The sequence below is a fragment of the Nerophis ophidion genome, linkage group LG21 (genome assembly GCF_033978795.1).
Source record: "Nerophis ophidion isolate RoL-2023_Sa linkage group LG21, RoL_Noph_v1.0, whole genome shotgun sequence".
Lineage (NCBI taxonomy): Eukaryota > Metazoa > Chordata > Actinopteri > Syngnathiformes > Syngnathidae > Nerophis > Nerophis ophidion.
In genome coordinates, this window is record NC_084631.1 from 330,433 (window position 1) to 357,932 (window position 27,500).

Genomic DNA, 27,500 nt, shown 5'->3' on the forward strand with positions numbered 1-27,500 from the left:
TCATGGAATGAACACATTATTATGCCTAAAACCTTGTTGCATTAAACAATGTAACAAGGTTTTCCAAAATAAATCAACTCAAGTTATGGAAAAAAATGCCATCATGGCACTGTCATATTTATTATTGAAGTCAAAAAGTGCATTCTTTTTTTTGTTAACATGCCTCAAAACAGCAGCTTGGGATTTGGGACATGCTCTCCCTGAGAGAGCATGAGGAGGTTGAGGTGGGCGGGGGGGTGTATATTGTAGCGTCCTGGAAGAGTTAGTGCTGCAAGGGATTCTGGGTATTTGTCCTGTTGTGTTACAGTGCGGATGTTCTCCCGAAATGTGTTTGCCATTCTTGTTTGGTGTGGGTTCACGGTGTGGCGCATATTTGTAACAGTGTTAAAGTTGTTTATACGGCCACCCTCAGTGTGACCTGTATGGCTGTTGACCAAGTATGCCTTGCATTCACTTGTGTGTGTGAAAAGCCGTAGATATTATGTGACTGGGCCGGCATGCAAAGCCAGTGCCTTTAAGGTTTATTGGCGCTCTGTACTTCTCCCTACGTCCGTGTACACAGCGGCGTTTTAAAAAGTCATACATTTTACTTTTCGAAACCGATACTGATAATTCCCGATATTACATTTTTAAGTATTTCTCGGCGGATAATATCAGCAGTCCGATATTATCGGACTTCTCTAGTTACAACAGTACTACCGTATTTCCTTGAATTGCCACCGGGTATATAGTATGCCCCTGCCTAGAATTACTGCCGGGTCAAACTCGTTTCTCAAAATAATTAGCGCATGCTTAGCATTAACGCCGGCTCAGGATTAACGCCGGGTCAAACTCGTTTTGCCATATATTATTTTTATTAGCGCATGTCTAGAATTTCCGCCGGGTCAAACTCGTTTTGCCAAATAATTAGCATATGCCTAGAATTTCCCCCGGGTCAAACTCGTCACGTCACGAGTGACACTTCACCTGTCATCATTTTCAAAATGGAGGAGGCTGATTTCAATCATTTTAAATCGCATAAAGGGAAGAAGATTAAGAGCTATTCAGTAGGATTTAAGGTCAAGCTATTGAATATGCTAAAAAGAACAGCAAGCAGCTATGTTTTATTAATATACCGTAGCTGCGTGTGTCAAATAGGAGTCATTAAATGACTCCCGCCTCCTGGTGGTAGAGGGCGCTAGTGATCCTTCTTGCGACTACTCGGCTGCAGAAGAAGTGACAACAAGCAGCAAGAGTGAGCAGCGATCCTTTATTTTTTCCTCTCGCTTGCACTTTTAACATGGAGGATTACATATCTAAAATAAAACAGTTTTTTAAACTGGACTTTCAATCGAAGCAGGATTAGATTAGATTAGATAGCACTTTATTTATTCCTTCAGGAAAATTGAAAAGGAGGTAATATAAGAAGATCTCCATCGAGACAGAGAGACTTTTAAAACTGAAGAAAGATAAGGAAGACTTCTATAAACAAGTTATCGATGCTTTTGATCAGAAGGAGCTGCGCATGGACTTCATTTATAAGTAAAAGTAAGACCATAATAACGTTTTTTTTTATTAAATGTGCTTTTCATGATGGTATTCTTACATCACACTCAAATTTTTAAGCGCAGGCCTAAATTTACCGCATGCCTTTGGTAAGTGGCAGAGTGAGAAGAGGTTTTAAATTAATTAGCGCCCCGGCGGCAATTCAAGGAAATACGGTAGTTTGATCTCGCCCGGCACTGTAAACCACCTTTTACGAGGAGAACGAGCTCATGTGAGAAGTTTATCAGGACTCACCTGTGCCGGCTGTGTAAAAGCAGGTGTTGACAATCCCAGCGTGAACCACAACGTGTTTGAAGTGGTGCACATGAACCCCGGGGTTTGATCTCTCACTGCTTTGACATAAAAATTGGCTTCACATCACAGGCTGGACCACAACTAACGTCTGACACAACACACCCGCAGCCATTAGTCAGCCTTATTTATTGTATTTTTCATCTGGTTTCTTTTGCAAAAAAAAAAACGTTGCAAATAGCCGAAGTTATACTTTTACAGCAACACTAGTAAAGTATCTAGTGAGAAGTACTTAGTAACTGGTGAGTAACTCCGGGTTTATTTTTGAATGGTACTTGCACTACAATTGTAGAAAGTCACTAGTACATCATCCATCCATCCATTTTCTACCGCTTATTCCCTTTGGGGTCGCTGGTGCCTATCTTAGCTACAATCAGGCGGAAGGCGGTGTACACCCTGGACAAGTCGCCACCTCATCGCAGACTAGTACATCATGTACTACAAAAGTTAAAAAAGTTAAAGTACCAATGATTGTCTCACACACACTAGTTGTGGCAAAATTATTCTCTGCATTTGACCCATCACCCTTGATCACACCCTGGGAGGTGAGGGGAGCAGTGAGCAGCATTTTTTTGGTGATTTAACCCCCAATTCCGACCCTTGATTCTGAGTGCATAGTCTTTGGTATGACTCGGCCGGGGTTTGAACTCACGACCTACCGTTGATGCTATAGCGGCGCTAATGTTAGCATAGGCACAGCTAAAACATAGAAAAATTAAAAAACATCGACAACTTACCGCAACATGTTTACTCTACGGTTGTACCAATATTGGTACCAAAATGTATTTTGTTACATTTCTAAATAAAGGGGGACCACAAAAATGGCATTATTGGCTTTAACAAAACATCTTAGGGTACATTAAACATATGTTTATTATTGCAATTGTGTCCTTAAATAAAATAGTGAACATACTAGACAACTTGTCTTTTAGTAGTAAGTAAACAAACAAATGCACCTAATTTAGTCTGCTGACGTATGCAGTAACATATTGTCATTTTATTTTGTTAAAATTATTGTTAGGATTTGATGACCCCAGGATGCAGAGACGGGAGGCCAGGTAGAATTACAAAAGTGTAACAAAAAAGTGATGGGGCAGAAGTGCACACCATGAATAATCGAACACAAACAGGTCCCTCAGTGGTCGGCAGGGGGAAAGGCCTGGGCGCACTTGAGCATAGCAAAAAGTCCAACACAAAATCCTCTTTCGCTCAGGGAGGCTAGGAAGCAAACACAAAGAGGTGAGGAATTTCAGGAATAAGGGAAAACGAGGTACCAGGACTGACGAGGTGAAACAGGCGCCTGCACCTGGGAGGTACAGGAGAGAATGACCGGCAGGACCCAGCTGTCGGTGACCAGCTTAAATACACCTGGGTAGGATTTGTTGCAGGTGTGCCTCGCTGGGGACTAATCAACTGAAGAAAACAGACACCATAAAAAAAGGAAAAAGCAGGGAAATGACAAAACACAACAGTTATAAAGGACAAGCGGTAGGAAATGAATTATTAAGCCACTTGTTCATTTATTGTTAATATCTACTTACTTTCTCGTTCAACATGTTCTATCTACACTTCTGTTAAAATGTAATAATCATTTATTTTTCTGTCGTTTGGATACTTTACATTATTTTTGGATGATACCACAAATTTAGTTATCGATCCGATACCAAGTAGTTACAGGATCACACATTGGTCATATTCAAAGTCCTCATGTGTCCAGGGACGTATTTCCTGAGTTTATAAACATAATATACTCTTTTAAAAAAAGGACGTAAAAAAATATCGATGTAATCATAATAGTATCGAGGAGATACGCGCCTGTATTTGGTATCATTACAGTGGATGTCAGCCACCAATGGCGTTTGTTTACATTTTGATGCCGGTGAGCTTCGGTGTGTAGTGAAGCATGTTTATCTATTCCTCGTCCTCCAGTGATAATGATACTTGTAAGGAACTGCCTTTATTTGTCGCCATGGAGATGAGAATTAGTGATTTAAAAGCAGCTAAATCACTGCAGACTGCGGCTGGACATTAGCAGCTGGCTAGCTAGCCATGTCTTAAAGCACCTCTTCCTGTCAGGTTCAAACACTGATGACATCTATTAAACAGACAAGCAGCAAGGAATCGTGCAGAGACAGAGTTCAATTTGGCTCAAAGAGGAGAGACGTTTTGTATTAAACAGACAAGAAGCAAGGAATCATGAAGAGACAGAGTTCAATTTGGCTCAAAGAGGAGAGACGTTTTGTATTAAACAGACAAGAAGCAAGGAATCGTGCAGAGACAGAGTTCAATTTGGCTCAAAGAGGAGAGACGTTTTGTATTAAACAGACAAGAAGCAAGGAATCATGCAGAGACAGAGTTCAATTTGGCTCAAAGAGGAGAGACGTTTTGTATTAAACAGACAAGAAGCAAGGAATCGTGCAGAGACAGAGTTCAATTTGGCTCAAAGAGGAGAGACGTTTTGTATTAAACAGACAAGAAGCAAGGAATCACGCAGAGACAGAGTTCAATTTGGCTCAAAGAGGAGAGACGTTTTGTATTAAACAGACAAGAAGCAAGGAATCACACAGATACAGAGTTCAATTTGGCTCAAAGAGGAGAGACGTTTTGTATTAAACAGACAAGAAGCAAGGAATCACGCAGAGACAGAGTTCAATTTGGCTCAAAGAGGAGAGACGTTTTGTATTAAACAGACAAGAAGCAAGGAATCACGCAGAGACAGAGTTCAATTTGGCTCAAAGAGGAGAGACGTTTCGTATTAAACAGACAAGAAGCAAGGAATCACGCAGAGACAGAGTTCAATTTGGCTCAAAGAGGAGAGATGTTTTGTATTAAACAGACAAGAAGCAAGGAATCATGCAGAGACAGAGTTCAATTTGGCTCAAAGAGGAGAGACGTTTGGTATTAAACAGACAAGAAGCAAGGAATCATGCAGAGACAGGGTTCAATTTGGCTCAATGAGGAGAGACGTTTTGGGCTGTACTCTTAGTTACAGAACCAACCTACGCTCTAAGGTAACAGTCCCACGTGCTCCTTTAGTTATTTGGGAGGTCCCTGGTCACATCACTGAGGCTGCCTCTGAAGGAAGGTGGGTAATCTCAGCAGCCCCAGTTAGACACAATATATGATTATTCATGAAATCCAAATGTGCTGACACCCGTGATATCGCCCTGTCTCTGCTCTGTCTGCATCACGGCACTAGATGTTCACCCTTGGCAGTCAGCAGGCCGGTTCTGGACGCAAAAACTGATACGAGATGACTCGCGATTTTTGGATTGCAAGTTGTCCCTTTGCACAGATAGAAAAGTAAAACTTCAGCACAATTGATAATAACTATAGCAGCGGCCTTTAAGCGTATGAGTTGTGTGATAACTTATACATCATTAGTCTAACTCTTCCTGAGGGCGTTTTTAAGTGTTAGAACTTCACCTTTATCATCAGTCTTTAGGCTAAAATGCATCCATTCTTCCTTTTCTGTCTACAGATTGTATCTGCTTGTAAGTACTCCTTGATTGTGCGCTGCCGAACATGCTCCTCTGCTCGTAAAACCAGCAATGTCACGACGTGAGTAAAGTACCGTTTTTGATGAATTAATACCGGTGTACCTTACAACTCTAATATAAAGTAATGCTATATTTTGAACAGTTTTTGGCCTCTCCCGCCACCTTTAAATAAATGAATATGATGACGATATAAATAAATGTAGCAATCGGAATAAAAAACACAATGTCTCAAAGTAAAAGTAGTGGATTTTCTTCACAAAAATGCTCAAATAAAAGTAAAAATAATGATGTCATAAAAACTACTTTGACAAGTACAATTTTATTAAGAAGTTACTTAAGTGTTTTCTATCCAGAGAAATATAGAATTTTGGATTCTGGAGCAAAAAAAAACAAAACACAGAGTTGAGAGTTAAATAGTTAAGTGAGGATGTGACTCAAATAGAGTAATGAAAATTAAATCCTAAACTTGTTAAGTTCCATAGTTTAGTTTATCGGACTACTTCCTGCAGACTGCAAAAAGTCAGTGTTCAAAAACAAGGGGAAAAAAACACAAACTTTTACTTGAACTAAGCAAAACGATCTGCCAATAGAACAAGAAATGTTAGCTTGTCTGTCAGGTTTGTACCTGAAAGTTTGGTCATGTGTTAGTTTTTCCTCTGTTTGTCTTATTTCCTGTCAGCGCTCTTATTTTGTCTTTATTTCCTGCTGTTATCCCTGAGTGTTTTTTCCCCTCAGCTGTGGCTGACTGGCACGGGGCCACACCTGGTGTCGATCAGCCAGTTGCTATTTAGACCTGCTTGTTCTTCCACTCTGGGCTGGATTATTATCATTACGACTTGTAGCTCCGACCGTTTGTACCTGAACCTCTAGCTGTTTGCAGCGTGCTGTCTTTTTTGTTCCTCGTCTTCTACTTCCTGTTCATGGCATCCTGTTCCTGGTTTGTTTTTTGCTTTATTTCATGGACATTAAATCATGTTTTCCTGCTCAATGCCTGCCACCTTCTCTGCATCTTGGGGTTGGTCACAAACACAACTTGACATTGTCAAGATTTTCCAAAACAAGTCAAATTAACTAACTTCAATGAACCCCAAAATACCTTAAAATGAGTTTATTCTCAAAGTCCATTTGGCTGTCATCTCTTTTGATTATGAGACACAATTGTGTCAAAGTCAGAATTTTTTATGTCATGCTTGAAATAAGTTATTACTTTGAAAGAGCGGTTTTATACTTGCGGGTGTTGATGACACGGCTTTGCAACACTTGATATTGTATGTTTTACTCAATATAGATCATCAAATCTCAGCAACAAGCTGAATATCTTACTGAGATCATTTAGGAGCAAAACCCTTAAAAGAAGTAAACCGGTCATGTCTGTTGATCATGTTTTTGTCCGGCCATGTGCTGTTTGACCTTTGGACTCTTTAACTTCCTGTTTTTTTTTCACTCCCTTGTTTTGTTGCCATGACTATCAATCAGTTCACCTGTTCTCACGCACCTGATTCATTTGAACTCATGCACCTGTTTTCAATCACCACATCACTATTTAAGCCTGTATTTTTCTGTTGCTCGTCCTGGCGTCATTGTGAGCTTTTCTTGCTCTGTGCTGACTTTTTTCATGCCCTGCCATAATTTTGTGCCTCATGCCATGCCAAGTAAGTTTTGTTTAATTTATGTTCGTAGTCTGTTTATGCGTTAGTTTTGTTCCTTAGCCCAAATTGTGCCTCCGCTAGTGATTGGTCGATGAGGCGTCATGAAGCGTTTCGACACATTGCAAAACTGATACTGTGTCACTAAATACTGACATCTGCTGGACATAAAAAATCCCTACAGGCCACCTATGGACCGACTCAACTGACACTGATTTTATGACCTAGTACAGGGGTCGGGAACCTTTTTGGCTGAGAGCCACGAAAGCCAAATATTTTTAAAAGTATTTCCGTGAGAGCCATATATATATTTATTTTTTAAGACTGAATACAACTATATGCGTGCATTTTTAAGAAAAAACAACATTTTTAGAGTATAATAAGTCTCTTATTCTTTTGAATAACATTGTTATTCTGAGGCTAACCAAAAATAAATAAAATACTTCTTCCCATTAATGCGACTTCTTGAACAGGTGCGGTAGAAACCGGATGGATGGATGAAAATGCATGAGAACGATTTATATTTTGAACCTTTTTTTTGACACTGTGATTACCAGCAGAATTATTTATTACTTATCGTGTTAAGCAATGTCAGCTAAGATTTACCTGAGAGCCAGGTGCAGTCCTCAAAAGAGCCACATCTGGCTCTAGTCCAGGGGTCAGCAACCTTTTTGAAAGCAAGAGCTACTTTTATGGTACTGATTAATGCGAAGGGCTACCAGTTTGATACACACTTAAATACATTGCTAAAAATAGCCAATTTGCTCAATTTACCTTTTATAAATAAATCTATATATATATTTAAAAAAATGGGTATTTCTGTCTGTCATTCCGTCGTACATTTTTTTTCCTTTCACGGAAGTTTTTTTGTAGAAATGATGAAAAAAACACTTAATTGAACGGTTTGAAAGAGGAGAAAATACGGGAAAAAAATAAAATAAAATTTTGAAACATAGTTTATCTTCAATTTCGACTCTTGAAAATTCAAAATTCAACCGAAAAAAATGAAGAGAAAAACAAGTTGATTTGAATCCTTTTGGAAAATTTAATAATTTATGGAACATCATTAGTAATTTTTCCTGATTAAGATTAATTTTAGAATTTTGATGACATGTTTCAAATAGGTTAAAATCCACTTAGAAATAAGATTTAAATTTGATTCTACAAATGTTCTAGATTGGCCAGAGTCATTTTCTGGAATTTTGATCTTGATAAATATGAAGAAATATTTCACAAATATTCTTTGTCGAAAAAACAGAAGCTAAAATGAAGAATTAAATAAAAATGTATTTATTTATTCTTTACAGTAAAAATAAAAAAATACTTGAACATTGGCAACACTAAAAAAAAAATGGGCCCTAACGTGTGAATGTGAGTGTGAATGTTGTCTGTCTATCTGTGTTGGCCCTGCGATGAGGTGGCGACTTGTCCAGGGTGTACCCCGCCTTCCGCCCGATTGTAGCTGAGATAGGCGCCAGCGCCCCCCGCGACCCCAAAAGGGAATAAGCGGTAGAAAATGGATGGATGGATGGATGGAACATTGTCAGGAAAGAAGAGGAAGCAATTTAAAAGGTAAAAAGGTATGTGTTTAAAAATCCTAAAATCATTTTTAAGGTTGTATTTTTTCTCTAAAATCGTCTTTCTGAAAGTTATACGACGCAAAGTAAAAAAAATAAATGCATTTATTCAAATAAGTGAAGACCAAGTCTTTGAAATATTTTCTTGGATTTTCAAATTGTATTTGAGTTTTGTCTCTCTTAGAATTAAAAATGTCAAGCAAAGCGAGACCAGCTTGCTAGTAAATAAATGTAATTAAAAAAAATAGAGGCAGTTCACTGGTAAGTGCTGCTATTTTTAGAACAGGCCAGCGGGCGCCTCATCTGGTCCTTGCGGGCGACCCCTGCTGTAAAGACTAACAAGGCCAGAAGACAAGAATGCAGTTCCATTGTCAGAAGTGCTGAAATGTAGGAGATAATGTGTTGTGTTGTTGATGTGATCGCAGGTGTCGGACACCTTGAGAGCTGAGAAGTCCACACTGACGTCCAGACTGCTCCAAGCAACGTAAGCTCAATGAAAAACAAGCCTTTTTTTTTTTCTTTGTGGAAATATTTAGTGGGGAGTTTTTCTTTACAAAGAAGACAAGTTCCTTCATGTTCTGGCCCGGGGGAGGCTGTGGTGTCTCGTAAGTCACCTGAGGGCACAGGTATGCTGGGATGGTGCACTTCACAACAATCACGGCCCACCAATGTCTTTTATCTTTTCCATTTTCCAAAAACGTTTTTTTTGGATCTTTACTTCACAGGAATTCCAATAACACTTTGATATTTTGATAAATGGCTTCTGAAAATTGGCGCTAACTGTGTTTTGTTTTATTGTTAAGATGATGAAGATCATCAATGTTACGGCAACAAAATAAATGAAAAATAGTCCCTTTCAAATGCAGGAAGTGCTTCATCTTTTTGGAGCAGTTTGATTGTTAATTAATAAGCATGGCTCACTGTTCATGATGAGCAGGGTTATGATCTTGGATTATCTTCATTTACTTCCATTCAGGCCAGTTTTACGTAAGTTTTGATGTATTTCCTTTGAATTTTATTTTTTCCTATTTAGTTTTGTTGCATTATTTATTTTTGCTTTTATATATATATTTTTTTTTTTACAATTTTTGGTTTATCGTATTTATTTTTTGTTTTATTGTCTTTCATTTTATTTTGTTCTTTTGTATTTATTAATTTGTTTTATATCATCGATTTATTTATTTTGTTTCCTTTTGTGTTATGTTGTATTGATTTTTGTTTTATTTTGTTTTTAAATTAAATGTTTTATTTTTTTAATTTTAATTTTATTTTATTGAATATAATTTATTTATTTGAAATAGTACTTTTTCTTATTCATAGTATTTTATTTCATTATTTTTGTTTTCTTTTATTTGTAATATTTTTTTTATTATATTTTACTGTATATATAATGTGTGTACTATATATATATATATATATATATATATATATATGTTTAGCTGTGTATATATGTGTGTGTGTATATATATATATATATATATGTATATATATATATATATATGTATATGTATATATGTATATGTATATGTATATATATATATGTGTGTGTATATGTTTAGCTGTATATATGTGTGTATATATATATATATATATGTGTGTGTATATGTAGATATGTGTATATATGTATGTATATGCAAATATATGTGTGTATATATACATATAATTTTTTAGGATAAAATAACTTTTAAAATATGGATATAATCATTTATATTTGTTTGTTTAATTGCTTATTTCCTGGTCATTGAAATATGTTTTGTCATGACTGACAGACCACACAGAAAAAGGATTTGAATACAATAGCCATAAAAGTCTGGCCTGGCAATAAAAGCAAGTGCACACAAAGATATATCAAACAAAAGGAAATAACGCAGCATGATATTTGTTCCTCTACACAGAGTTGTGTAATTTCCTACCACAAAAGACCCCCAAAATCTGAAACTTCAATTATTAGAATGTGATCCTCCCCTTGATGCTTGCCTCCCTCCCTCCCAGAGCTGCAGTAACGGGTCTGGAGCAGCACAGAGAAAAGTCAAGAAAAACAGATTCCTGGTGGAATGCCGGTGATGAAGATAAACTCGAAAACCAACAATCAAACTTTCCAGAAGCATAAACCTTCCCGGCATGTTTGGAGAATTCTGGTAAGCAGCCCAAACCATCCAGTCCCAACAGGCCTATCATGGTCTGGGATCTGGTCTAACTCAGTCGGACTTTATCACACGCCTCCATCGCTCTTGTTTGCCGCTCTGATATTGATCGTCGCAAGTGTGTTGAGTTACATCGCAGATCACTATGGGCAACCAGCACTTCATTAGTGGCGTACAACTGTGCTGCAGACACACACACACACACACACACAGTCATAAACAGGTCGTAAGAAGTATTGGCTCTCATTGGATGTGGCGTTACTTCTGTTAGAATGCATGTCTTTGTCATTTCTGCTCCTTCTAAACAGTGAAAAAACACTAGTAAGAGGCAGCTAATGGGGATACAATCTCGGATAGGGTAGAGCCCTGTTTTTCAAACTTTTTATGAGGCCAAGGTACATTTTTTGCCTTGAAAAAATACGGAGGCACACACTGCAAAAAGTCAGTGTTCATAAACAAGAATACAAAAATACAAAAGAGGGGTATTTTATTTGAACCTAGCAAAATGATCTGCCAATAGAACAAGAAAATGTGGCTTTCCAAAACAAGTAAAATTAGCTAACCTCAATGAACCCCAAAACACCTTAAAATAAGTATGTTCTCACTAATAATGTCATGTTTTGTTTCGTTATGTTCTGTTGGTTTAAGACTCTTTTTAGTTCCTGTTTACGCTCCATTGTTTTGTCACCATGACGACCGATTAGTTCACCTGTACTCATTTGGACTCACGCCCCTGATTTGTTTAGGATTTACGCACCTGTGTTAATCATGTCACTATTATTTAAGTGAAGTGAATTATATTTATATAGCCCTTTTCCCTCAAGTGACTCAAAGCGCTTTACATAGTGAAAGCCAATATCTGAGTTCCATTCAAAGCGGTGTGGGTGGCACTGGGAGCAGGTGGGTAAAGTGTCTTGCCCAAAGACACAACGGCATTGACTAGAATGGTGGAAGTGGGGATCGAACCTGGAACCCTCAAGTTGCTGGCACGGCCACTCTACCAACCGAGCTATACTATCCTAAAAGTCGTTGGATATGACTTTAAACCATAACAAAGCATGCTGTCAGGCTTGTCCCTGACGGTTTTGTTTTGTTTTGTTTTAGTTTTTCCTCTGAGTATGTCTTTGTTTCCTGCTTTTCTCCCTGAGCGCTGTTTCCCCTCAGCTGCGGCTGATTGGCACCTGGCCACACCTGGTGTCAATCAGCCCGCTCCTATTTAAACCTGCTTTGTCCTCCAGTCAGAGCTGGATTATTGTCATTATGACTTGTCGTTGTCTTTTTACGTGGACTGCTTTCTGTCTCCAGTTCTCCCTGGTTCCTCGTCGCTTGTGAGATGTTCAATTCTTGTTCCTGCTACCTGTCTCCTGGTTTTTCTGCTTTGTGTTTTTTTCCGTCCATTTTTATATTTTTGGACATTAAATCATGTTTTCCTGTTTAATGCCAGCCACCATCTCTGCATCTTGGGGTTCGTCACAAATCCTACCTATAGTTCTTGTATTTTAGTTCTTGTCTTGCGCTTCTACTTTAGCTTTTTCTCGTTTTGGGGGTATTTTCCTGTAGCAGTTTCATGTCTTCCTTTGAGGCATACTTCCCGCATCTACTTTGTTTTGTTGATTTGATTGTGCTTTGTTTCAGCAATCAAGAATATTGCAGTTGTTTTTATCCTTCTTTGTGGGGACATTGTTGATTGTCATGTACGGATGTACTTTGTGGACGCCATCTTTGCTCCACAGTAAGTCTTTGCTGTCGTCCAGCATTCTGGTTTTGTTGACTTTGTGGCCAGTTCAGTTTTAGTCTCGTTCTGCATAGCCTTCCCTAAGCTTCAATACCTTTTCTTAGGGGCACTCACCTTTTTGTTTGTTTTTGGTTTAAGCATTAGACACCTTTTTTACCTGCACGCTGCGTCCCGCTATTTCCGACATCTACAAAGCACTTAGCTACCGGCTGCCACCTACTGATATGGAAGAGTATTACACGGTTACTCTGCCGAGAGTAGACCGCAACAACACATCATTTGCAGACTATAATTGCTGGTTTGCAAAAAATATTTTTCAACCCAAATAAGTGAAATGAGATCATCTCCCACGGCACACCAGACTGGATCTCACCGCACACTAGTGTGCCGCGGCACAGTGGTTGAAAAACACCGGGATAGACTGTATTATTCATCCCACACCGGGGAAATTGCAATATCGGTTTTTACATACAATTGCAGAAGTAAAACATAATGGAAAAAGACAAAAAGTAATAAATACTACACATTGCGCACTAATATATATCAATAAAAGATCAAATAAAACAAAATACACTAACCTCCGTATTTCACACCAAGAAAAATTCCGCCTATGTTGCCCCCCAAAAACCTCCAACAGTGTGTAATAAAATACCCATTCATGATAACATTTAAAGTATTTTGCTCTTTTTAGGTTTAACCATAACTTCTTTCCTGGGCAACTTCTGTCAACATCGAAGAAACCACTTTCTGTGTTTTCAAACACTGACGGACTTTGTGTGAGTTGTTTTCATGTAGAAATATCGCTAAATATTCTAAATAAGAGTATAAAACAGCGCAACACTCGCGATGTCCGATCTCATTGGATTGTTGTATCTTCCAGCACATGCCCTTGCTTTAAGCTGCTAAATGCAGAACATCATCACTCCCCAGATAAAAAAAATGTTGCTAAATATTGTAAATAAGAGTATAAAACAGTGCAACGCTCACAATGGCCAATCTCATTGGGATTGTTGTATCTTCCAGCATATGTTCTTGCTTTGAGCTGCTAAATTCTGAATAATCATCACTCCCCAGATAAAAAAAAATGTTGTTAAACATTCAAAATAATAGTATAAAACAGTGCAACGCTCGCAATGCCCGGTCTCATTGGGATTGTTTTATCTTTCAGCACATGTGCTTGCTTTGAGCTGCTAAATTCAGAAAAACCGTCACTCGCCAGATTAAAGAAATGTTGGTAAATATTCTAAGTGAGTATAAAACAGTGCAACGCTCGCAATGTCCGATCTCATTGGGATTGTTGTATCTTCCAGCACATGCACTTTCTTTGAGCTGCTAATTTCAGAATAATCATCACTCCCCGGATAAAAAATGTTGCCAAATATTCTAAATAAGATTATAAAACTGTGCAACGCTCACAATGATTGTCACTCTCCAAAAATTTTTATTTTTTTTCTAAGAAGAGTATAAAACCGTGCAACCCTCGCAATGTTCGATCTCATTGGGATTGTTGTATCTTCCAGCACCTGTGCTTGCTTTGAGCTGCTACATTCAGAATAATCGTCACTCCCCAGACAAAAAAAATGTTGCCAAATATTGTAAATAAGAGTATACAACCGTGTAACGCTCGCAATGTCCGATCTCATTGGGATTGTTGTATCTTTCAGCACATGTGCTTGCTTTGAGCCGCTAAATTCAGACTAATCGTCCCTCCCCAGATAAAAAATATGGTTACTAAATATTCAAAATAATAGTATAAAACAGTGCTACGCTCGCAATGCCTGATATCATTAGGATTGTTGTATCTTCCAGCATCTGCGCTTGCTTTGATCTGCTAAATTCAGAATAATCGTCACTCCCCAGATAAAAAAAATGTTGCTAAATATTCTAGGGGATAGGTTGATTGGCAACACTAAATTGGCCCTAGTGTGTGAATGTTGTCTGTCTATCTGCGATGAGGTGGCGACTTGTCCAGGGTGTACGCCGCCTTCCGCCTGATTGTAGCTGAAATAGGCGCCCGCGCCCCCCGCGACCCCAAAAGGGAATAAGGGGTAGAAAATGGATGGATGGATGGAGTATAAAACAGTGCAGTGCTCGCAATGCCCGATCTCATTGGGATTGTTTTATCTTTCAGCACTTGTGCTTGCTTTGAGCCGCTAAACTCAGAATAACCGTCACTCGCCAGATTAAAGAAATGTTGCTAAATATTCTAGGTAAGAGTATAAAACAGTGCAACGCTCTCAATGTCCGATCTCATTGGGATTGTTGTATCTTCCAGCACATGCACTTTCTTTGAGCTGCTAATTTCAGAATAATCATCACTCCCTAGATAAAAAATGTTGCCAAATATTCTAAATAAGATTATAAAACCGTGCAACGCTCACAATGATCGTCACTCTCCAAATAAAAAAAAATGTTTCTAAATAAGAGTATAAAACCGTGCAACACTCGCAATGTCCGATCTCATTGGGGTTTTTGTATCCTCCAGCACCTGCGCTTGCTTTGAGCCTCGACATTCAGAATAATCGTCACTCCACAGATAAAAAAAAATGTTGCCAAATATTGTAAATAAGAGTATAAAACAGTGTAACGCTCACGATGTCCGATCTCATTGGGATTGTTGTATCTTTCAGCACTTGTGCTTGCATTCAGCAGCTAAACTCAGAATAACCGTCACCCGCCAGATTAAAGAAATGTTGCTAAATATTCTAGCTAAGAGTATAAAACAGTGCAACGCTCTCAATGTCCGATCTCATCGGGATTGTTGTATCTTCCAGCACATGCACTTTCTTTGAGCTGCTAACTTCAGAATAATCATCACTCCCCAGATAAAAAATGTTGCCAAATATTCTAAATAAGATTATAAAACCGTGCAACGCTCACAATGATCGTCACTCTCCAAATAAAAAAAAATGTTTCTAAATAAGAGTATCAAACAGTGCAACACTCGCAATGTCCGATCTCATTGGGATTGTTGTATCCTCCAGCACCTGCGCTTGCTTTGAGCTGCTACATTCAGAATAATCGTCACTCCACAGATAAAAAAAATGTTGCCAAATATTGAAAATAAGAGTATAAAACAGTGTGACGCTCGCAATGTCCGATCTCATTGGGATTGTTGTATCTTTCAGCACATGTGCTTGCTTTGAGCCGCTAAATTCAGAATAATCGTCACTCCCCAGATAAATGTGTGTGTGTGTATATGTATATGTAATATATATATTACTCTTTCCATTGATAAATATTTTTTAAATGTTTCTGAGTAATAAGAGTTTTAAAGAAAATAGCATCCTGCGTGGGACCTTTTGTGTTATCACAATCAATATTGCAACATTGTTTCATTACATTACATGTTTGCTCTATTATTTTTTCTCTTGTTATAGTATTTTTTTAAATGTGTGGTCGGCCGTTGAAAAAAATCAGCCGTGGGCCGAACTTAGGACACCTCTGCACTTATTTTGAGTTGTGTGCTGCGATGTTTTTAAGTAGTTGCCATGACAACGGTGATGCACACATTCCGTCATATGTTATTTAAAAAACTAAAAACATATTACTAAACTGTATGTAAGCTGCTTGTGATGTTGCCCTGGCAACCTCAATATCTGAGTGTTTTTACTGTATTTGGGAGTGTATTTTCTTCTACTGTATGGCAACATTGTTTGAGTGACAATTTACAAAGAGTACACTAAGTGTGTGTGGGGAGGGGGGGCCAAAAGTGGAGAATATGGGTGTTTTTTTTTATACAACCTGGGGAGTAAAACCAGAGGGACTTCCTGTTGTGGAAAATTCCCTTCATGATCAAATAAATTAAAAAAAAATAGTTATTTGGTCTTTGCAAAAACAGCAATGACAATAAGAGAGCTGTCTCTTTTTTATTCTTTGACATCCTTAGTTCATTTTTTTACGTCGAAAAACAGTTGTCTGAGTTATGTTGATGACAAGACAGAAGTCAGGCTGTGACAGACGGAGTCACTGGTCTGATGCCGTCCTCACTGATCTGATAACGTCTGTCGACGACTCCATCAGACAACTTCCTGTCTTGAGTATGTCTCGGTATTTACGACACAGGCGGTACTACAGTTGTGTACCTGCTGTGCAACTTCCCGAGCAACGATACAAAAAGATACAACAGTAACTCCATGCACAAAATTAATTGGCTCTTGAACAGAGTTTGTGAGTCGGCCTGGGCAGAATATCAATTTTGTTGATAAATTCTACTTTTTTTTGTTGCAGACGATTAAAAAATATATTTTTTCCGTAGCTTCCGCCCTCCACCTTACTTCCTTTTCTGAGATTCACATGCCTAGAAAAACATGGCTAATGCTAATGCCAACAAAAGCGATCCAAAGAAAGGAAAAGTTTCGTCAGCGGTTTGGTTTTGCTGCAACAAGTGTGGAACGAAGGACTGCGAGTTTGCTTGAAAAAAAGGCAGCAGCACACCAAATCCATTCCAGCATCTGAAACCGAAGCCTCCTGCCGAGTGCGAGAAATGTGACTGTTTACAAGGCGGACAAGACAGTTACAATAAACAGACTCCGACTAAAAAGATGTCTACTGTGGTGGAATCGTTTTGCAAAGATACCATGTAGGATTATCACTAAAGCAGTCGCTCTGCACACCGCTAAGATGTGAGAATGAAAAAACCTGCGTTCATCCACTTACTGAAGCCATAGCCCTCTCATTGTTTTACTTCGATTACAAACCCTGTTTCCGTATGAGTTGGGAAGTTGTGTTAGATGTAAATATAAACAGAATACAATGATTTGCAAATCCTTTTCAAGCCATATTCAGTTGAATATGCTACAAAGACAACATATTTCATAAACATTTTATTTTTTGCAAATAATCATTAACTTTAGAATTTGATGCCAGCAACACGTGACAAAGAAGTTGGGAAAGGTGGCAATAAATACTGATAAAGTTGAGGATTGCTCATCAAACGCTTATGTGGAACATCCCACAGGTGTGCAGGCTAATTGGGAACAGGTGGGTGCCATGATTGGGTATAAAAGCAGCTTCCCAAAAAATGCTCAGTCTTTCACAAGAAAGGATGGGGCGAGGTACACCACTTTGTCCACAACTGCGTGAGCAAATAGTCAAACTGTTTAAAAACAACGTTACTCAAAGTGCAATTGCAAAAAAATTAGGGATTTCAACATCTACGCTCCATAATATCATCAAAAGGTTCAGAGAATCTGGAGAAATCACTCCACGTAAGCGGCATGGCCGGAAACCAACATTGAATGACCGTGACCTTCGATCCCTGAGAGGGCACTGTATCAAAAACCGACATCAATCTCTAAAAGATATCGCCACTGTTACTAAATACAGTTTTTCACTACATCTGTAAGTGCAAGTTAAAGCTCTACTATGCAAAGCAAAAGCCATTTATCAACAACATCCAGAAAGGCCGCCGGCTCCTCTAGGCCCGAGATCATCTAAGATGGACTGATGCAAAGTGGAAAAGTGTTCTGTGGTCTGACGAGTCCACATTTCAAATTGTTTTTGGAAATATTCGACATCGTGTCATCCGGACCAAAGGGGAAGCAAACCATCCAGACTGTTATGGATGCAAAGTGGAAAAGCCAGCATGTGTGATGGTATGGGGGTGTATTAGTGCCCAAGGCATGGGTAACTTACACATGTGTGATGGTATGGGGGTGTATTAGTGCCCAAGGCATGGGTAACTTACACATGTGTGATGGTATGGGGGTGTATTAGTGCCCAAGACATGGGTAACTTACACATGTGTGATGGTATGGGGGTGTATTAGTGCCCAAGACATGGGTAACTTACACATGTGTGATGGTATGGGGGTGTATTAGTGGCCAAGGCATGGGTAACTTACACATGTGTGATGGTATGGGGGTGTATTAGTGCCCAAGACATGGGTAACTTACACATGTGTGATGGTATGGGGGTGTATTAGTGCCCAAGGCATGGGTAACTTACACATGTGTGATGGTATGGGGGTGTATTAGTGCCCAAGGCATGGGTAACTTACACATGTGTGATGGTATGGGGGTGTATTAGTGCCCAAGGCATGGGTAACTTACACATGTATGGGGGTGTATTAGTGCCCAAGGCATGGGTAACTTACACATGTGTGATGGTATGGGGGTGTATTAGTGCCCAAGGCATGGGTAACTTACACATGTGTGATGGTATGGGGGTGTATTAGTGCCCAAGACATGGGTAACTTACACATGTGTGATGGTATGGGGGTGTATTAGTGCCCAAGGCATGGGTAACTTACACATGTGTGATGGTATGGGGGTGTATTAGTGCCCAAGGCATGGGTAACTTACACATGTGTGATGGTATGGGGGTGTATTAGTGCCCAAGGCATGGGTAACTTACACATGTATGATGGTATGGGGGTGTATTAGTGCCCAAGGCATGGGTAACTTACACATGTGTGATGGTATGGGGGTGTATTAGTGCCCAAGGCATGGGTAACTTACACATGTGTGATGGTATGGGGGTGTATTAGTGCCCAAGGCATGGGTAACTTACACATGTGTGATGGTATGGGGGTGCATTAGTGCCCAAGGCATGGGTAACTTACACATGTGTGATGGTATGGGGGTGTATTAGTGCCCAAGGCATGGGTAACTTACACATGTGTGATGGTATGGGGGTGTATTAGTGCCCAAGACATGGGTAACTTACACATGTGTGATGGTATGGGGGTGTATTAGTGCCCAAGGCATGGGTAACTTACACATGTGTGATGGTATGGGGGTGTATTAGTGCCCAAGGCATGGGTAACTTACACATGTGTGATGGTATGGGGGTGCATTAGTGCCCAAGGCATGGGTAACTTACACATGTGTGATGGTATGGGGGTGCATTAGTGCCCAAGGCATGGGTAACTTACACATGTATGATGGTATGGGGGTGTATTAGTGCCCAAGGCATGGGTAACTTACACATGTGTGATGGTATGGGGGTGTATTAGTGCCCAAGGCATGGGTAACTTACACGTGTGATGGTATGGGGGTGTATTAGTGCCCAAGGCATGGGTAACTTACACATGTGTGATGGTATGGGGGTGCATTAGTGCCCAAGGCATGGGTAACTTACACATGTGTGATGGTATGGGGGTGTATTAGTGCCCAAGGCATGGGTAACTTACACATGTGTGATGGTATGGGGGTGTATTAGTGCCCAAGGCATGGGTAACTTACACATGTGTGATGGTATGGGGGTGTATTAGTGGCCAAGGCATGGGTAACTTACACATGTGTGATGGTATGGGGGTGTATTAGTGCCCAAGACATGGGTAACTTACACATGTGTGATGGTATGGGGGTGTATTAGTGCCCAAGACATGGGTAACTTACACATGTGTGATGGTATGGGGGTGTATTAGTGCCCAAGGCATGGGTAACTTACACATGTGTGATGGTATGGGGGTGTATTAGTGAACAAGACATGACTAACTTACACATGTGTGATGGTATGGGGGTGTATTAGTGCCCAAGACATGGGTAACTTACACATGTGTGATGGTATGGGGGTGTATTAGTGCCCAAGACATGGGTAACTTACACATGTGTGATGGTATGGGGGTGTATTAGTGCCCAAGGCATGGGTAACTTACACATGTGTGATGGTATGGGGGTGCATTAGTGCCCAAGACATGGCTAACTTACACATCTGTGAAGGCACCATTAATGCTGGAAGGTACATACAGGTTTTGGAACGACATATGCTGCCATCTAAGTGCCGTCTTTTTCATAGACGCCTCTGCTTATTTCAGCAAGACAATGCCAAGCCACATTCAGCACGCGTTACAACAGCGTGGTTTCGTAAAAAGAGTGCGGGTACTTTCCTGGCCCGCCTGCAGTCCAGACCTGTCTCCCATGGAAAATGTGTGGCGCATTATGAAGCATAAAATAGGACAGCGGAGACCCCGGACTGTTGAAGGACTGAAGCTCTACATAAAACAAGAATGGGAAAGAATTCCACTTTCAAAGCTTCAACAATTAGTTTCCTCAGTTCCCAAACGTTTATTGAGTGTTGTTTATAAAAAGGTGATGTAACACAGTGGTGAACATGCCCTTTCCCAACTACTTTGGCACGTGTTGCAGCCATGAAATTCAAAGTTAATTATTATTTGCAAAAAAACATCAAATATGTTGTCTTTGTAGCATATTCAACTGAATATGGCTTGAAAAGGATTTGCAAATCATTGTATTCCGTTTCTATTTACATCTAACACAATTCCCCAACTCATATGGAAACAGGGTTTGTATTTATATTGGGGGAAGAAAGAGAAGCAAACTAAATTAACCTTGTCTATTGTTCTAGTAAAAATAAGTGAAGCTTCATCAGTGTGCCATGTTTTACTCAGTTTCCCCTCAAGGGAACAATTTCAATGTATGTTTTAATGAAATGTTGTTGTATGCCAGATGCATTCACTAGGATGCCCATATAAGTACGTCCATCAATCTGTGAGATAACAGTGTGAACACAACACAACACAACAAGCTGCTTTCAGGCTCACACTTGAATACATAAACATCACCATTAGACACAAGCATCCAAATTGTAACATTTTCTAGGTCAAAAAAAACGAGTCAAATGGATAAGTTGTGAATGTTGAGTCTATGTTTAGCATAAGAGCTGCAGCAGACACATTGGCAGGTAAAAGTTGCTGTGAAGAATCCCTCAGAGCTCTGGCCAGCTTCACTTTCATGCCTGGAGACTTTCATCCAGGCGGGATGTGCATACTTTCATTTGAGGTGAGATGAAAACTTGCTCAAGCAAGAAGGGGAAAAGGAAGTGTTTTTAATTATTGAATGAAGTTTCAGGCCGCAGGGGAGGGGATCTTTCATTTTTGGGAATGTGTGACTGAAACTGTACGCTGAATCAGCACTAAAGGAGACATCAAAGTCCATCCAATACACCTAAAAATAGAAAAATGATCACATATTAAGTAAGATGTTTTTAAAGAGCAGACTTTCATCACCCAAATAATGGAAGCATGTATTTTTACTGAAAAGTGGTGAGAAATGGAATGAAACTACTGAGATCGCCATTGATTGTTAATATCATTTTATAATGTTTGCTCTTTATTGAAGGGGACTTCACTTCAAATTAATGGTAACTTTTAAGGGTGCTCAAAAAATCCATTCACATCCACATCACGATTTATTTAGATTCAGAATCCGTTTTCAAGAATACATTTTTATATATTATATTTTTTTAATATCCCATTTGAATATATATATTTTTAAGAATGCATTTTTTATTCTTTATTCTTTATTATTGATACTGTTGCTTTGATACATTTTTTGTTTTTATTTTTTTGCATTGTATTCATGAGGTGCCCAAAGATTCCCACCTGTAGTAACTTACATAATTATTTTGCATTTACTCAAATATTACTTATATTTGTATCAATTTTGTAATGATATGGGCTTTCCCGTATCTGTATTTGTATTTAAAAAATATCCTCTAAGCCAGGGGTGTCCAAAGTGTTGCCCACAACACATATATATATATATTTATATATAATATGTGTGTAATTATATATATATATATATATATATATGTATGTATGTATGTATGTATGTGTGTGTGTGTGTGTGTGTGTGTGTGTGTGTGTGTGTGTGTGTGTGTGTGTGTGTGTGTGTGTGTATATATATATATTAATATATACACACAAAAATATATGTGTGTGTGTGTGTGTGTGTGTGTATATATATGTATATATATATGTTAATATATACACACAAAAATATGTGTGTATATATATGTATGTATGTGTGTGTGTATATGTATGTATGTATATATATATATTAATATATACACACAAAACAAACAAAAATATGTGTGTATATATATATATATATATATATACATACACACACACAGTATATACAGTATAAATACATTTTTCCCACCATTTAAATTATTTGAATTTTTTTTAAAGAATATTTTGGAGGATTTAAAAACATTAAATATATATTGTAATTTTTATTGATACAGTTGCTTTTACAAATAAAATAAAGTTCGTTTTTTTGTTGTATTCAAAAGGGTGCCCAAAGATTCCTGCCTCTATTAATCTGCATAATATATTGATTTTACTCAAATAGTATATTTTATTTGAAGTTGGAGTTCTTCCGAGGATGTTGTAGTCGTAATGATTTGTGCAGTCCTTTGAGACATTTGTGATTTGGGGCTATATAAATAAACATTGATTGATTGATTGATTGAATGAATATTTTGTAACGATATGGGCCTTAACATATCTGTATTGATATTTAAAAAGTATCCAAAACATAACAAAAAGATTAAATGGAACAAGAAAAAAAAGCTGAAAATTTTATACACAGTTTGAAAAGTTTAAATATGTTTTTGTAAATGTCACAAACGGACATTATATATCCAAACTTAGTGCCAACTTTGTATTGTAAGTGACAAATTGTCAACATTTCAGCTTTTTCCGATGTCATTGTCTTCCTTTTGACATTTTGAACAGTTATTCAGTTTTTTTTTTGACAATATGTCCGCAAATGTCCCCCTGGCGGTACTTTGGACACCCCTGAAATAATAATACACTTTGGACACCCCTGAAATAATAATACACTTTGGATACCCCTGAAATAATAATACACTTTGGACACCCCTGAAATAATAATACACTTTGGACACCCCTGAAATAATAATACACTTTGGATACCCCTGAAATAATAATACACTTTGGACACCCCTGAAATAATAATACACTTTGGACACCCCTGAAATAATAATACACTTTGGATACCCCTGAAATAATAATACACTTTGGACACCCCTGAAATAATAATACACTTTGAACACCCCTGAAATAATAATACACTTTGGAAACCCCTGAAATAATAATACACTTTGGACACCCCTGAAATAATAATACACTTTGTCACCTCCGACACAAAGCTGACGCTAAATTTAGTCTTCACAAAATATACACATTTTAAACAGCAGCCAATTTAATCTTCTGTTTACTAAACATCTGCAGTTTGCTTCAATCCCAGCTCCCCTGTCAGTTCAAATGACTTTCTGCACCGCATATTCCCGTTTTTGTGACTTTGCCACGCTATTTGAGGAGAGATCAGACGCTGCCTTCGCCCTTTATTTGGATGCATGCGGTGGGTCGAGTCGCCGGCGTTTAAGGCCCAGCGACTTGATGGGTCACAGATCGCCGGTGGAGCCTTAAATGAGGTGGAAGGGAGGCCTGGCAAGGTTGGCTGGCTGCTACAGCTGCCTTACCTGCTGCTCTCTAACACCTCTTCTGTGTCGCCTGCCAGCCGTGCAACAAAATCTAAACAAAGACGCCATTCTCTTTTCTGTTACAATGCAGAGTGCTGAATATTTAGTAGGAAAGAACAATGCATCTTCATTATAAAATGTCATCTCTGCACATTTACATCAACACAAATGAATAGGAAATGATCTACAAACCCTGTTTCCATATGAGTTGGGAAATTGTGTTAGATGTAAATATAAACAGAATACAATGATTTGCAAATCCTTTTCAAGCCATATTGAATATGCTACAAAGACAACATATTTGATGTTCAAACTCATAAACTATTCTTTTTTGCAAATAATAATTAACCTAAAATTTCATGGCTGCAACACGTGCCAAAGTAGTTGGGAAAGGGCATGTTCACCACTGTGTTACATCATCTTTTCTTTTAACAACACTCAATAAACGTTTGGCAACTGAGGAAACTAATTGTTGAAGCTTTGAAAGTGGAATTATTTCCCATTCTTGTTTTATGTAGAGCTTCAGTCCTTCAACAGTCCGGGGTCTTCGCTGTCCTATTTTACACTTTATAATGCACCACACATTTTCCATGGGAGACAGGTCTGGACTGCAGGCGGGCCAGGAAAGTACCCGCACTCTTTTTACGAAACCACGCTGTTGTAACGCGTGCTGAATGTGGCTTGGCATTGTCTTGCTGAAATAAGCAGGGGCGTCCATGAAAAAGACCGCGCTTAGATGGCAGAATATGTTGTTCCAAAACCTGTATGTACCTTTCAGCATTAATGGTGCCTTCACAGATGTGTAATTTACCCAGGCCTTGGGCACTAATGCACCCCCATACCATCACAGACGCTAGCTTTTGAACTTTGCGTCGATAACAGTCTGGATGGTTCGCTTTGGTCCGGATGACACGATGTCGAATATTTCCAAAAACAATTTGAAATGTGGACTCTTCAGACCACAGAACAATTTTCCACTTTGCATCAGTCCATCTTAGATGATTTCGGGCCCAGAGAAGCCGGCAGCGTTTCTGGATGTTGTTGATAAATGGCTTTTGCGTTGCATAATAGAGCTTTGACTTGCACTTACAGATGTAGCGATGAACTGTATTTACTGACAGTGGTTTCCTGAAGTGTTCCTGAGCCCATGTGGTGATATCCGTTCGAGCTTGATGTCGGTTTTTGTTACAGTGCTGTCTGAGGGATTGAAGGTCACGGTCATTCAATGTTGGTTTCCGGCCATGCCGCTTACTGGAGTGATTTCTCCAGATTCTCTGAACCTTTTGATGATATTATGGAGCGTAGATGTTGAAATCCCTAAATTTCTTGCAATGTCACTTTGAGAAAGGTTGTTCTTAAACTGTTTGACTATTTGCTCACGCAGTTGTGGACAAAGGGGTGTACCTCGCCCCATCCTTTCTTGTGAAAGACTGAACATTTTTTGGGAAGCTGTTTTTATAGCCAATCATGGCACCCACCTGTTCCCAATTAGCCTGCACACCTGTGGGATGTTCCAAATAAGTGTTTGATGAGCATTCCTTAACTTTATCAGTATTTATTGCCACCTTTCCCAACTTCTTTGTCACTTGTTGCTGGCATCAAATTGTAAAGTTAAAGGCCTACTGAAATGAGATGTTCTTATTTAAACGGGGATAGCAGGTCCATTCTATGTGTCATACTTCATCATTTCCCGATATTGCCATATTTTTGCTGAAAGGATTTAGTAGAGAACATCCACTATAAAGTTCGCAACTTTTGGTCGCTAATAAAAAAGCCTTGCCTGTACCGGAAGTAGTGATGTCACCAGTGAGAGGGCTCCTCACATCTGAACATTGTTTACAATCATGGCCACTAACAGCGAGAGCGATTTGGACCGAGAAAGCGATAATTTCATTATTAATTTGAGCGAGGATGAAAGATTCGTGGATGAGGAAAGTGTGAGTGAAGGACTAGAAAAAAAAAAGAAATAAAAGACAGGGCAGTAGGAGCGATTCAGATATTAGACACATTTACTTGGATAATTCTGGATAATTTCTTATCTGCTTATTGTGTTAGTTGTGTTTTAGTGAGATTATATAGTCGTACCTGAAAGTCTGAGGGGTGTGTCCACGGGTGTGGTGACTGCCAGTGTCTCTGAAGGAAGCCACGTTTCTCGACGAGGCAAAGCGAAGGTGGTCGGGCCGGGCTGAGCTTTTTTCCCCCACTCCTCCTCGGTGGAAGCATCCCATGTTCAAGGGCAGGCCGGTCGGAGGAGGCAAGAGAGTCCGCAGCTGCCTCTTTGACAGGTGCACGAGGAACGACGCAAGCTCCGCTCATGTCTACGGTAAGAGCCAACTTATTAGCACAACTTTCTCACAGGTTGACATGTGGTCAGGAACCATGTTCGCTTGACCGCTCCGTTCCATAGTAAAGCTTTACCTGTTTACAAGTTTATTCACAATACCATATAACATTTACAATAGTGGTGAATATCATCATTTAAAAACGTTTGATACATGAAAGGGTCCCCCAAATAAGCTAGAAGAAGCTTTTGACAGGGGGTCCGAAGTACAATATATACATGGAAAGATCAAATATGGTAGCAAACACAACAATGAAAAACAAAAATAAAACAACAACGCTATATGATAAACACAAGATAATAGTACTAAAGCAAGCATACACATACATACATACATTCATTCAACCATGCAAAACCCAACAGTATTGGGAATGTAAACAAGAAAACAGCGCCTGTGTTTGTGTTGCTAAAGGCAGCTGCAATACACCACTTGCCACCTACAGCTTTCTTCTTTGACGTCTCCATTATTAATTGAACACATTGCAAAAGATTCAGCAACACAGTCGTCCAGAATACTGTGTAATTATGTGATTAAAACAGACTACTTATGGCTTGGATTGGGCTGGAGGAACATGTCCCCTACAACCGGTGACATCACGCGCATGTCATCATACCGATGTTTTCAACGGGACACTTCGCGGGAAATTTAAAATTGCAATTTAGTCAACTTAAAAAGGCCGTATTGGCATGTGTTGCAATGTTAATATTTCATCATTGATATATAAACTATCAGACTGCGTGGTCGCTAGTAGTGGCTTTCAGTAGGCCTTTAATCATTATTTGCACAAAAAATTTTTTTTATCAGTTTGAACATGAAATATGTTGTCTTTGTAGCATATTCAACTGAATATGGCTTGAAAAGGATTTGCAAATCATTGTATTCTGTTTATATTTACATCTAACACAATTTCCCAACTCATATGGAAACGGGGTGTGTAGAATGTCCGCCCTTCCTGCATTGAAAAAGGACCTGCTGACTACACGGTGTTGCAGTAGCTGTCTAGCAGATGCCACATAATGACATGTTTCCCATCACCTCCTCCTCCTCCTCCATCCCTGCACAGATGCGCCCTCGCGGCCAGGCTGCACATTAGCTCCATGACACTCTGCCGCACTTCCACCATGTGAAGCTGCATGGAAAAACCCCAAAGCGGTGATCAGTGATTGGATAAACACGCAGCAAAGCCTCAAAGGCCGTCCTCACATGGACGTGCGTCCCCGGGGGGCCCCATGTTGGCTTCGGGGAAGCGCGCGGAGGCCGTTTTGGCGGGGCTGGCAAGGATGGAGGAGGACATTTATTCATGTCGAGCCGCACGGAAGCCTGTCTTCTCGGTCATTGTTTATTAGAAACAGGCCTGATTACGTGTCTATTTGTGGGCAGGTGACTTGTGCCGCCGCCAAACTGCCTGCCAGCACGTCCATCATGCGGCCAGATCTCATTTTCTAATCATTAAAGTGTCAC

The 27,500-nt window shown here is 39.2% G+C and overlaps 1 protein-coding gene across 2 annotated transcripts in view; it reads left to right on the top strand.

The window, feature by feature from the left end:
• The window catches only part of nedd9 (neural precursor cell expressed, developmentally down-regulated 9), a 248,972-nt gene that overhangs the window by 8,937 nt on the left and 212,535 nt on the right, over positions 1-27,500 (top strand). The window contains exons 2-3 of one of the 2 annotated variants that reach the window (XM_061881515.1): positions 8,985-9,043; positions 10,552-10,697. The gene's annotated coding sequence lies outside the window, so the exon portion shown is untranslated. Of the gene's footprint in view, positions 1-8,984; positions 9,044-9,445; positions 9,547-10,551; positions 10,698-27,500 lie in introns of those variants that run through there. The other variant, XM_061881514.1, reaches the window with a different exon arrangement.